This window comes from Pogona vitticeps, chromosome 2 (genome assembly GCF_051106095.1).
Source record: "Pogona vitticeps strain Pit_001003342236 chromosome 2, PviZW2.1, whole genome shotgun sequence".
Taxonomy (NCBI): Eukaryota; Metazoa; Chordata; class Lepidosauria; order Squamata; family Agamidae; genus Pogona; species Pogona vitticeps.
In genome coordinates this window covers 36,813,581-36,827,329 of record NC_135784.1, presented here as the reverse complement: position 1 = coordinate 36,827,329, position 13,749 = coordinate 36,813,581, and the positions used below count along the sequence as shown (strand labels likewise).

Sequence of the window (13,749 nt, the reverse complement as noted above, 5' to 3'; positions counted from 1 at the left end):
ATGGCGTTCCATAGTCTGGGTATCTGTTTGCCCAAATAAACAAAATTGCTCCTTTCCAAAATTGTATTGATCATTGCTTATAGGCTTTCCCCTTTCCTTTCACTAATACAAATTCAATAAATCTACCCCAAATAGCATAAAATTATTTAAACTTATTTTTAAAAGCTAAAGAGAACGCACCTGAGTTTCATCCAGGAGGTTTAGGCCTGGATGAAACTCAGGTGCGTTCTCTTTGGATGTCTTGCTGAAGCCTTTGTTTCATGGACCGCGCCTAACGGCGCGCGAAATTCTTAAATACTCTCTCTATCTCCAATCCTAATATGGTAAATAGAAATCACCTGAGCAAAGGCAGAGTCTCAGCTGTAAAGGAGGATGAGCAGGAGAGTGTGTCTAACAGCATGTGAAACTCTCTAATCCTACTTTTTACCCAAATTTGGTAAATAGGAAAACCAACTAACATCTCGTACACCTGGGGGGAGTATACTTTTAAAGGTCAGATCATACTTCCATATCATTAGAGATCAGGCCGGGTAGGTGGGGCTCGTCAGCCCTGGAAGGCAGCCCATCTAGGAGAAGGACCACTCCGAATTTAAACCTCCACTGCCTTGTGGCTATATCCAGTTATGGAAAGGGCTTCAGGAGATAACCTCGAGGCAAAATCCGGAGCCGGAGTCCCGGAGGCATTTTCTTTCATTCTGCCAACTCCTGCGACGTTGCTGGAACTAGTTGTATTGGCTCTTGCCTTTCCACTGGACCATTTCAGCGATGTGGAGAGGGGGGATTTGCTGCTTGGGTAACAGCCTATCCTCCATACTATTTTACCCAGGCTTCGTGCTCTGGAGAGGACACTCCAGCTTCGCATACAGCGTCGAAACAACACGGGAAGTAGCAGTTACCGGTTATAAGTCTCTGCTCAATTGGCGTAGAGCAGGACGCCAGGGGCTACTTCTGACGGTGGGAGAGGTCATTGCACCTCACTAGGTAGATACCGCCCGCCTTAAGCTGGGCAGCCCCCAGCCAGTAAGGTGCTGCCTCGCCACGGTCTGTTAACCTCACGGGGTGCGTGGGGTTTAGGGTGAAACCCGACAAGCAGATCGACAACCGTGCACCATGCAACAATCATAAGAAAACTTCTGCCCTAAAGCTGGGCACCTGGAATGTACGGACAATGACCCCTGGCTTTCCTGACTACGGCTTTCCTAACGACCTGCAAGAAATAGACGATGTGCGCAAGACAGCTGTCATTGACATGGAACTGAGTAGACTGCAGATGGACATTGTTGCCCTGCAAGAGACAAGACTGCCAGACTCGGGATCTGTCAAAGAAAAAAACTTCTCATTCTTCTGGCAGGGAAAACCATCGAATGAGACCAGGGAATATGGTGTTGGCTTTGCAGTCAGAAACACTCTCCTGAGATGCATTGTTCCACCCACTGTGGGGAGTGAAAGAATCCTGTCTCTGCAGCTCCACTCATCAGCAGGACCAGTAACCCTCATTAGTGCATATGCACCAACACTGTCATCCACTCCAGAAGTGAAAGACAAATTCTACGACGATCTGGCAGCTACTATCAAAAAAGTCCCTGAAAGAGAGTCACTGTTCATTCTTGGAGACTTTAATGCTAGAGTTGGTGCTGATCACAATTCTTGGCCCACTTGTCTAGGCCGTTTTGGCATTGGAAAGATGAACGAAAATGGCCAACGCTTACTGGAGTTTTGCTGTTACTATGGTCTCTGTGTCAGCAACACATTCTTTAATATGAAGCTGCAACACAGAGTTTCCTGGAGACATCCAAGATCCAAGCATTGGCATCAGCTCGATTTGATCCTCACTAGACGTTCTAGCCTTCCTAGTGTTACGATCACACGCAGCTACCAGAGTGCTGATTGCGATACTGATCACTCCCTGGTGTGTAGTAGAGTAAAACTGCGAACAAAGAAATTGTATCACATGAAAAAGGAAGGAAGACCACGTATTGACATCAACAAGACTCGCGATCAAAGAAAAGTGAAGGAATTTGCCCAAGCACTCGAGGAAACCCTTCCAGGTCCAGCAAATGTAAATGCACCTGAACGATGGGAACACTTCAAGAACACTGTCTACAACACTGCCTTGTCCACCTTCGGCAAGAAGACCAGAAAGATGGCTGACTGGTTTGAAGCCCATTCGGAGGAGTTAATGCCAGCCATTGAGGATAAGAGAAGAGCTCTAGCAGCATACAAAGCCTGTCCTAGCGAGTACAACCTGCAAGCTCTTCGAGCCGCTCGTAGCCAAGTCCAACAGGCTGCCAGGAGATGCTCCAATGACTACTGGCTTCAGCTTTCCTCTCAGATACAGATAGCAGCGGACACAGGTAACATCAAAGGAATGTATGATGGTATCAAGCAGGCCTTAGGTCCATTACAGAAGAAATCTGCTCCCTTGAAGTCTACTACAGGTGTGATCATCCAGGACCGAGCACAGCAGATGGAACGCTGGGTGCAGCACTACTCCGAGCTCTATTCCAGAAAGAATGTAGTAACCGAAGAAGCATTAAATAACATTGAGTGCCTGCCTGTCTTGGAAGAGCTGGACAGCGAACCAACCCTAGCAGAAATAAATGCGGCCTTGGATTCCCTCACCTCTGGCAAGGCACCTGGAAGGGACAACATCCCTGTTGAAGTGCTGAAATGCGGTAAGGAGATCATCATCACCGAACTGTATGAAATCTTTTGTCTCTGCTGGAGGGAAGGTGGAGTACCACAGGACATGAAGGATGCAAACATTGTCACGTTGTACAAGAACAAAGGTGACAGGGGTGACTGCAATAACTACCGTGGTATCTCTCTTCTTAGCGTTGTAGGGAAGCTGCTTGCCCGTGTTGTGCTGAAGAGGCTCCAGGTGCTTGCAGACAGAGTCTATCCGGAATCACAGTGCGGATTTCGAGCAAATAGATCCACCACTGACATGGTATTCTCCCTCCGACAGTTGCAGGAGAAATGCAGGGAACAACAACAGCCACTCTTAGTGGCCTTCATAGACCTTACAAAAGCATTTGACTTGGTTAGCAGGGATGGCCTTTTCAAAATACTTCCCAAGATTGGATGTCCACCTCGTCTCCTTAACATCATCAGGTCCTTCCACGATGGAATGAAAGGCACTGTAGTTTTTGACGGCTCAACATCAGATCCCTTTGACATCCGAAGCGGAGTGAAACAGGGCTGTGTCCTCGCACCAACACTTTTTGGGATCTTTTTTGCTGTCATGCTGAAGCATGCCTTTGGAACTGCAACAGAAGGTGTCTATCTCCGGACTAGATCAGATGGAAAGCTCTTTAATCTCTCTAGATTGAGAGCAAAGACCAAAGTCCAGCTGAAATGCATGAGGGACTTCCTCTTTGCAGACGATGCAGCCATTGTTGCCCACTCTGCTGAAGACCTCCAACAACTCATGAACCGTTTCAGCAAGGCCTGCCAAGACTTTGGACTAACAATCAGCCTGAAGAAAACACAAGTCATGGGCCAGGGTGTGGACTCACCTCCCTCTATTACCATCTCCACACAAGAATTGGAGGTTGTTCATGACTTTGTGTACCTTGGCTCAACCATCTCTGACACCCTCTCTCTAGATGTCGAGCTGGATAAACGCATTGGGAAAGCAGCCACCATGTTCTCTAGACTCACAAAGAGAGTATGGCTCAATAAGAAACTGACAACACATACCAAGATCCAGGTCTATAGAGCCTGTGTCCTGAGCACACTCCTGTACTGCAGCGAGTCCTGGACCCTTTGTGCCCGGCAGGAGAGGAAGCTGAACACCTTCCATATGCGTTGCCTACGACGGATTTTTGGTATCACCTGGCAGGACAGAGTTCCAAATAGAGTAGTCCTAGAACGAGCTGGAATTTTCAGCATGCATACATTACTGAAACAGCGACGTCTACGCTGGCTTGGGCACGTTGTGAGAATGGCTGATGGTCGGATTCCAAAGGATCTCCTATATGGAGAATTAGTGCAGGGAAATCGCCCCAGAGGGAGACCACAGCTGCGATACAAGGATATCTGCAAGCGGGATCTGAAGGCCTTAGGAATAGACCTCAACAGATGGGAAACTCTGACATCTGATCGTTCAGCCTGGAGGCAGGCAGTGCATCACGGCCTCTCCCAATTTGAAGAGACCCTTGTCCAGCAGGCTGAGGCAAAGAGGAAGTCACAAAGGAAGCAAAACCAGGGAGCTGGACAGGGGACAGATTGGATTTGTCTCCAGTGTGGAAGGGATTGTCACTCTCGAATTGGCCTCCTCAGCCACACTAGACGCTGTTCCAAGTCCTCCATACAGAGCACGATACCATAGTCTTTCGAGACTGAAGGATGCCTACTACTATGCATTTTTAAATGGCCAGTTGGTCCTCCCCCCCCCAATCGTTTCAGAGGTGAACTGAATTTGAATAGAAACAATTTGTGCAAATTGCAGAGACCTTCTTGGAAAAAGTAGCACCTCTGCCTAGAAGTGAGGAATTGTGCAAAAACTTGCAGATTCATTGGTGAGGTGTCCTGCTGACTTGACACAGCCTAAATCAACAAGAACAAAGTATGTAACTAGCATTTTTTTTGCATCTTCTAATTAGGAGCTGTAGAAATGTATCTTCAATATATTCTCGAAGGCTATATCTTCAGTTGATCTGTTTGGAAAGATGAGGCTGAACCAAAAACAGGGATCATGATGAGAAAGGACCAGACAGACCTCCTTATCTGGAGTGTCACCATTCCTGTGCTAAACAGCTATTGCCAGACCTTAAACTAATATAAATTAGTTGAGGTCCAATTTCCCTGCATTTTTCATTCTGCCCAGCATACTCTTCATATTTCTTCTAAGAGCAGATTTTAGAGAGATTACGGGGGATTTACAGTTTGGGAAAAGGGGAGTCTGAGTTCTGTGAAATTGCAATTTGACATATGCTGGTTTGTTTTTACTTGACAAAACAAAATAAGCAGCGGTGCATGTTAATGGTATTTTCAATTCCCTCATCTTAGTTCTATGCCTCGGTTAATATCTGGGAATCTGGAACGGTGAAAATGGCCTTTTTTCTTTACAACAAGTACTGTGTTTTCAAAATGAAAATCTAAGCCCAAGATAATTTCTCTTCTCATTTTAGGTGCACTGCTGTTAACCTTTAAATGCAATCAATCTTTGATGAAGCTAAAACTGCTCTGTAAGGACAGTAATTGATTTTCAAACTTGGTCTTGTGGCCTCCAAACTAGACTCTCCTGTTACTGCTTTTCAGTATGCAGCTTGCTGTAATTATGGTCTCAATGTTTCCAATTTCTTCAGTGGATCCCTTACGGTAGTTTTGGAGATATTTGTGCAATCAATTTTCATGTAAAGCACTGCCATCTGAAATGACCCATTGTAACCAAGAAGCTTGTTGTGGCTGTTGAATTCATAGAGCCACTGAATTAGAAGAGGCAAATGTCCACATGTGCATGTTTGACACAGGAAATGCAGCATGAATTCATTTTGGCCCAGCTCTCGAAGGTTATTCTGAATCCTCAGTCCCACTCCCCGAAGCATTAATCATCCATCCCAGTCATCTTAAATATATCATCTTAGGTATGATGGGCATTTAATCTACCCCATCATCCAATTCATTAGATCACAGACAATGAACAACATTGGCTCAGGACAGAACCTGATGCATCTTCCTTGTTATGTCTTTTGTGGATATCGAGGAACTACTGGGGAGTACTCTTTGGTTACTGCCCATTAAGCAGCTGGAAATGCACCAAACAGTAGTGCTGTCTAGTCCATATTTCACCTTTTTCACCATGAATATCAATGGAGATTTTATCAAAAGGCTTGCTGAAATTAAGATGCACTCACTATATTTGTTTCATTCCCCAAATCTACCAAGCTCGTAGAGAGAGAGAGATTAGTCTTGGCAAGACTTTTTTAAAGAAATATATACCACCTTTTAGTAGGGAAATATACTGGCCCCTGGTCTGTGCCTTAATAAGAGAACACAGATTGGTGCCCAGTCTGCTCTCTGCCCCTCTGGACAAGCTTCCACACAACCCTTGTCCCTGTCCATGCTGGCATTTGTGTCTTTCCAATGCTCTGTGAAAAATCCCATTCTGGCAAATGCAAATGCAGGTCATGGTGCTGGCAGAACAGAAGGGTTTCTGTCCAAGGTAGTGGCAATCTGTGGAGTTGAGTACTGTGCTTTATTTTTATCTTTCCTTTCCTTTTCTTTTTTTCCAAGAGAAAGCCAGTGAGCAAAGCACCTTTCCTGGGATCTGTGTCAACCCAACTGCTCAGCAATTGCCCCTTTCTGATCATGCAGAATAGATTTGCCCAACTCCAGCCTTCAGATACCCTTTTGGTTTCCCCAAATTCTCAAAGATTATAGGCAGAGACTCCGAGATTACATCTGCAAGTTACTTTAGTACAATTGTCTGAAATTCGTCTAACTCTGGAAACTTCCAAATTCATTTGAAATAGCTAGGTATGCCTGTATTGTCCCTTTACCTTCTTTGGCTGCAGCCCCTTCACTACAGTATGTCCTTTATTCTTTTTCCACTAGGTTGAGCAGCACCGTTCTCCTTTTGGGACAAGATGGAGACAAAATAGATGTTGAACAATGTTAATTCTTTTTATTGCACACGAGCATTCTCTACCTTTTCCATGCAGTGGACCTTCTACTTCCTTGTTGTACGGCTTGCTCTGAACATAACAGAAAGCCCCCTTTTTGTTATTTTTAAACCTCACTTGGAAATCTTTGCTGATTTAGCCCTCCTGACCTCCCTGCAAATATTGGTTTCTCATTTGTACTCTTCCTTGGTGATCTGACCTTCTTTTTATTTCATACAGGTTCCTGTTGAAGTCTCAGGTCATCTGAAAGTTCTTCATGCAGCCAGCCCAATTTCTTCAGATGCCCCCACACACACACACACACACTTTGCAATCACAGGAATAGTCTGCGACTGTGCCTTTGTGTGTCACTTTTAAGATGCTCCCATCACAAACGTCCTTCTCTCTGAATGTTTGTGACCATGAGATCTCACCCTGTGTTTGCTAAGTTTATTGAAATCCACTGTGTTAAAAAGTGTACATTGTGCTACCCTCCATTTTCCATTTCCTCAGTGTAATAAATGTTAAAAATATCATGGCCACTTCCACTCAGCTCCTGCCCTTTCTTCCGTGTTGATTAGCTCTTCCCTGTTGGCGAAGACCAGATGCAGCAGCCCCGAACCCCTTGTTGTTTCTGTTCATTAGAACAAGAGTCATTTGAAACCATGGGTCATTCTCTCAAGCTGCTTTTTCCTTGGTACCCCCCACCAATCCTCTCCTTCTATCCCAGGTTCTGGTACCTTTTTGGTGCTCTTATCCCCGGTGTTTGGTGGTCCCTTGTCCATGCTTATGGGACATGGTGGTGCTGTGGGCTAAACCGCAGAAACCTGTGCTGCAGGGTCAGAAGACCAGCAGTCATAAGATCAAATCCACGCGACAGAGTGAGCTTCCGTTGTTTTGTCCCAGCTCCTCGCCAACCTAGCAGTTTGAAAGCATGTAAATGCTAGTAGATAAATAGGTACCATCTCGGTGGGAAGGTAAAACGGTGTTCGCTAGTCATGCTGGCCACGTGACAACGGAAACTGTCTTCGGACAAGTGCTGGCTCTATGGCTTGAAAAGCGGGATGAGCACCGCCCCCTAGAGTCGGACACAACTGGACTAAAAATGTCAAGGGGAACCTTTACCTTTACCTGTCCATGCTTAAGTGCTTTGCATTCTGTGCTAGAGAACTCTTGCAATTCAGCACTGGATCGTTCCTGCAGATAAGTCTTAACTCTTTACCAAACAACATATCCCAGAAACCAATAGGATGGACCCATGGGAGTTACGGCTATATGGTGAAGATACACTAGATGAGTAGTTTCCAGCCTTGTGTCCCCCAGATAGTCTTGGACTACAAATCCAGAAATACTGGCCAGCACAGCTGGTGGCCAAGGCATTTGAGAGTTCTAGTCCAAGAACATCTCAGAAAGGACTGCACTAGAAGCCTGAAACTCACCAGCTGAAGCCATACAGTACACAATATGGATCTCCTGAGCCTGCTTGGTTCTCATTTGGTTGTGGCTATTTTTCCTAAAGTTTTTTTTTAACTTAAAAAAATCTGCATACATTGAGATTCCTGTTGATGGCTTCCTCTAGTGCAACAATATTGCTATTTTAGCTACATGAACAAATAACTTGGAAAAAACACATGTTTATATTAATATGTATCAATGTGCTGGCCAGGGCTTCTGGGAGTTGCAGTCCAAGAACATCTGTGTTACCCATGGTTAGGAACCACTGGTACATATGATGAGCAGTCATGCAGATGGAGAGATAGAAAGCTAGCCAACCAGAAATAAAAGCAAGAACAAATGTTTTAGGGGGGGACTTAACTTTTTTGTTGTTGCTGTTGTTTTCAAGGAGATTTCATTGGCTTGAGAACCATATTGAGCTGAATGGATAATATTTTGGACTTAGCTTTGAAAACATACACTTCTTAAAAGCTCTAATTGTATTACATAAGATAGGAAGATTGTTCAAGGCAACTGCTAATGAAAACAATGACAGGACACAAATGATGTTAAGAAAATTTTTTGTCAACAATAACAGCTCTATTGTTTATGACCAAAGGCTTTAACAATACATAATCGTAAGAGAAAAATTCCAATTTAAAAATAGGTAAATAAAATAGTTCATTGAGGTGCTTATGAACAGTCCAATCATACCATCCATTAAAATGAACCTCCAGACTCACCAATCATGTTAATGGCAATTATTTAAGATTGCAGTCCTGAACAAAACAGGAATACAGCTTCTTCGCTGACAGTACACACTGTGCTACAGCATTTGTGATAGATAACTGATTATTAGTGAACAATCCTAACACTGCTTCCTCGGAGATACAGCTGGTGTACGACAGGGTGATCGGTGACAAGTATATTTCTCTAGGATCCATTTAAAGGGGGACAGAATAATCAATAATGAATTGTATCTGCAATCTGATTACAACCAAATGTCATGTTCCCGGGGTTACAACAGCAGAGTCCAATAAGCCAGTCCTATGTCAATAATTCAGGAAATGCAGAGCCGATATCCAAATATCAAAGCCAACTCACACAATTTAGTCCAGGGTCAGAATCCAAAGTCAAAACACACAATGTAGTCCAAGATCAGAGTACAAAGCCAAGAGTCCAAAGAACATGGCTCAAGGTAGTCAGGAATGTGGATGCAAGCCAAAGGTTTGACTTGTTGCTTCCACGGACTTTCAGCTGTCTGAGAGCTGTTTATATAGTAAAAACAGCCCTTGAACTGCTGGAAGCCTTTTCATCCTGTCAGAACTCAGGGGTAGTTGATCGGATGTTTCTGTGGGCAGCCTTCAAGCGATCCTCTGACCTTTTTGTCATAAGTCTTCCCCAAAGCATGGCCCTCAGCCTGTCTACTAGGGGAGGAGAATCTGGAGACGATTCAGGTGTTTGTATTTCTGATTGCTCAGCATTCTCCTCAGCTACAGTGAACCCTTCAGGTTCCAGATCTTCGGCTGCACTAATGACACCAAACCACATTTACCGTATTTTTCCATGTATAAGACAATTCAAAGTATAAGATTAGCCCCAAATTTTAAAAAGCAGGGAATCAAAGGGCTCCCTTTTTGCTAAGCCCTGTACCTTGGCCAAAGGCAAGTAAAGTGGCTGTCAAAGTGACTGCTGCTTTATCTCGCCTTTCGAGAAGGCATGGAGTTTATCAAAAAAAGAAGGGGAGCCCTTGCTCCCTTTCCTTTTTGCTAACGAGGCAGGAAGAGACACCCGTGCATGTGTGAGTGCTTGTTTGCCTTCACCTCTGCCTCCTGCTGCCTCCACCATGGGAGGGGACAAGGCAGCGACTGAGCTGAGCCTGTCAGTCTTGCTGGAGGTGGTGATCGGGCAGTCGGGGGGAGGCAGCAGCAAGAGGTGCCCCAGCACGTGTGAATGCTCCTTCGCCTCCGTTTCTGCCTCCTCCTGCTGCTGCTGCTGCCTTGGCCACCGGAGGGAACAAACCCTGAGCTCTGGAAGAGGCAATTGAGCGACAGTGGCGGCAGCAAGAGGCATCCGAGTGCACACGCACGTGACTTCTTCCTTCCGTGTATAAGACGACCCTCAGTTTTCCCTCTAATTATTTAAGGAAAAAGTGTCATTTTATACACGTAAAAATGCAGTGCATTGTATAACTGGAATTCCTAGGTGTCTGTCTTCAACAGGGCAGCTGACAGAAGTTCTGTAAAAGCTCTATGGATCTGTGGGAATGTCAGTGCTTCAAAACAATATAGCCTTGCATGATTAACTTGAAGTTGAAGATACTAAATTTTATTTATTTATTTGTTTGTTTATATGCTCCATTTGTCCCAACAAGGGACCCAAGGCGGGTCACAACATTAAAATTCACACAATTTAAAAATTCACACAATTTAAAAATGCAATAAGTTAAATATTAAAAGATAAAATAAACTATATCTGATTTAAAATATACTGCCCCATAAAGTATTTGAGCCAACATTTTAGCAACAAAAACCTTAAGGACAGGATTTATTAGCTGGTCTCTGGTATCATTATGGCATTATGGGGTACTTTGTCAAAGGCCTTACTGAAATCAAGATATACTACATCCACAGCATTCCCTTCATCTATCAAGCCTGTAACACTATCAAAAAAAGAGATCAGATTAGTCTGGCATGACTTGTTTTTGAGAAACCCATGTTGACTTTTAGTAAAGACAACATTGCTTTCAAAGTAATAACAAACTGTCTGTTTAATGATCTGCTCTAGAATGTTTCCGGGAATTGATGTCAGGCTGACTGGGCGATAATTATTTCGGTCTTCTTCCCCCTCCCCTTTTGAAGATAGGGACTACATTTGCCCTCCTCCAGCCTGTGGGGACTTCTCCTGTTGTCCAAGAATTCTCAAATATTATTGCCAATTGTTCTGAAATTATTTCTACTAGTTCTTTTAATATCCTTGGATGTAACTCATCTGGCCCAGGAGACTTGAATGCATTTAGAGTACCTGGGTATCCCTATACTATTTCTCTACCTATTCTGTACTGCATTTCCCCCACTACAGATCTGGTTAACATTCTTTTAAGGCCAGTTTTATTCAGAAATAGCAAAATCAAATCATCAGCATAAAGCAAGATATTGTGATTGCAGATAGCTGAAGGAAATGACAGACTTACATTTTAGGGGACCTGAAGCTTGAACTCTTCTGGGGGGCTCTTCACAACCAGCAATGAGGTCTGGATAACCACTCTTATCCTCTTAAATTTTTTTAAAGGTTACCTTTTGGTGGCCCTCTCGGATTAAGGTCCTGAAGCTTAAACTTCATTAGTTTCATAGTAGATTTAAAGTGATTATTGGTCAGATGGGTGGTCTAGAAGTTCAATCAATCAATCAAGGTGTTCCCAAACAGGGCATCTAAAATAATAGACAGCACCCTTTACTCACTTGAGCAGAATGAAAACTTGAATTGCCAAGTTTGTCACGGTTTGGCACCATAAATGAGTTGCAACAGAACCACTATATCCAGTTGAGGACTGAAGAGGGCCTGAAAAACTCAATTCAGGCTTGGATGATGACAGATCCCATGTAAACAACAGCTCTCTCTCACACACACTCACTTTCTCTGAGCAAACAACCTTCTTCTTCAAGACTAGCAGAATTAAACTCAGTACCCAGCAAAAGTAAACTCAGATGGCAACAGCCGTCAAACAAGTAAGGTCTGTGCCTTCCAAACTTTAGCAGATAAAATCCAAATTTCAAAAAAAGTTGGTAAAGGAGTCAGTGAGAGAGTCGGATGTGGCTGAGTTAATAATTCAAGAGCAACACTGCAAGACAAAAAGAAAAACAACCCATTCCACCAGCAGCCTCACTTCTTCACAAAGCCAAAATGCTTCTTTATGTTGTATAAATCTGAGTCTGTAACCATTCCTTAGCTCCGTGATTCAAGCATCTGGTCTTCTCAGCCTCCCTGTCCTGAAAAATTCTCCCCCACACTCTTCCTTTAAAAAAGAAGCTCCCCCTTCAATGAACAAGATAACCAGGCTTATCAGGCAGCTCCCAATAATTAAGTAATTAAATAGCTGAAATGCTGCTGCTGAATCTTCCAAAGGCCTTGAACCTTCCTGTTTCTCTCTCACGTTCTGTGGCTCAGTAAATCACTTTGCAATCTTACGGAATGAAGCCAGCTTTGGAATACAATCTCTTCTTTTAATAAAACAATAAAGCTTTTTTAAAAAGGTTTTAAGAGATCAAAAGGTTAAGCCCAGCCTGGAGCCCAACACAACCACAAACTCTGCTCCTCCCTGAAACCAGGGAGGAAAAAACACTTTTCCCAGCAGTCTGAGGAGGGAGCAATTTCCCTATGAGAAATTTGACCTCGTTGTAAATTAATACAAATTTTAAAACCACACAGGTCACCATATCAGGCAGGCTAGTTACAAAAATGTAAGTTGCAAGCAAAATGTACACAATTCTTAGCAATCTTTAAAATTATCTTGTGAGATTAAAAAAAAACCAAATAACCAAAGCAACCCACAAACCCAAGCCAAGCTGAGCACTCCAACTGTAAATGCATCTTTTCTAAAATGCACATTTTGTTGAGGAAGTCTTTACTGATGTCAGACTTCTTGGGTTTCCTGATAAATTACTCTCCTCTTTTGCCTCAGAGTGGAAAATACTTTTCCACCAATAAGCACCGACTGTCACTTTTGATTGCTTGTAAACAGTGAGATTCTGAATATTTCTGGGGGTGGGTGGGAGATGCATTTCTTCACCCTGGCATCCAAAAGCTGGCAACTAGATTTCAAGTTATTTTTTATTAAAAGTGACAGTGCTACAAGATGACATACTGTTGTTTTCACTGAGCTCTTAGAAGGAAAATGCAAAAAGACTATATATAGCTCATTCACATGGAATCTCCTTTCCTCTCTTTCTTCTCACTAGGGATGGGCATTTCCGAGGTACTACGGGATCAACTGAGACACTTTGTAAAGGAAAGCTGGAAGCTGATATATAACTGGGCCCAGGAAAAGACAGGAATTTAGGGGAAGAATTAGTTTATGGTGAATCAGTACTGACTAGAATTGTTTGATGATATTCAGATGACCAGACAATGGCAAAATATCTGATCTGTAGGTGTAGTATGCATGTTTAGCTTTGAAGTTTTGTTGGTGCCTCGCTTAAAGGACGCCCCATTTAATGATGAAATCGCATCGTGATGAGGATTTTGCAATCGCTTTTGCAATCGCTTTGCGATGGTCTGAATGGGTTTTTTTTTTTTTTGCTTTGCGATGAACGGTACCCTGCCTCACTTACCGATCATTGCAAAACGATGATTTTAAAACAGTTGATCGGTGGTTCCAAAATGGCCGCTGGGTAAAAAACATGGCCACCTGCTGTGTTTAGGGACTGATTCCTCGCTTACCAGGCACCCAAAATGGCCGCCATATGGAGGATTTTCGCTTAAAGGTAAGTTTTTAGCCCATAGGAACGCATTAAACAGGTTTTAATGCATCCCTATGGGCTTTTTTATTTCACATAGCGACGAAATCGCTTTGCAGCGATTTTTGCTGCACGGATTATCGTTGCTATGCGAGGCACCACTGTATTAGGTTTTTTTTCTGTATATTGGTACGTATGAATAAAATTTGTAATTTTCAACAACAACAAAAAAGACAAAAGGGGTTACTTCC

At 43.4% G+C, this 13,749-nt stretch overlaps 1 protein-coding gene and 1 long non-coding RNA gene across 7 annotated transcripts in view; one reads left to right on the top strand and one right to left on the bottom strand.

Moving 5' to 3' along the window:
- Nucleotides 1-9,682, bottom strand: part of LOC140704330 (uncharacterized) — a 41,405-nt gene extending 31,723 nt beyond the window's left edge. For both annotated transcript variants that reach the window (XR_013542799.1, XR_012083460.2), the window contains exon 1: nt 6,507-9,682. This is a non-coding gene — a long non-coding RNA (uncharacterized LOC140704330). The remainder of the gene's footprint in view (nt 1-6,506) is intronic.
- FHIT (fragile histidine triad diadenosine triphosphatase) overlaps nt 1-13,749 on the top strand; it is a 928,323-nt gene that overhangs the window by 891,589 nt on the left and 22,985 nt on the right. The gene's annotated exons all lie outside the window — the stretch shown is intronic.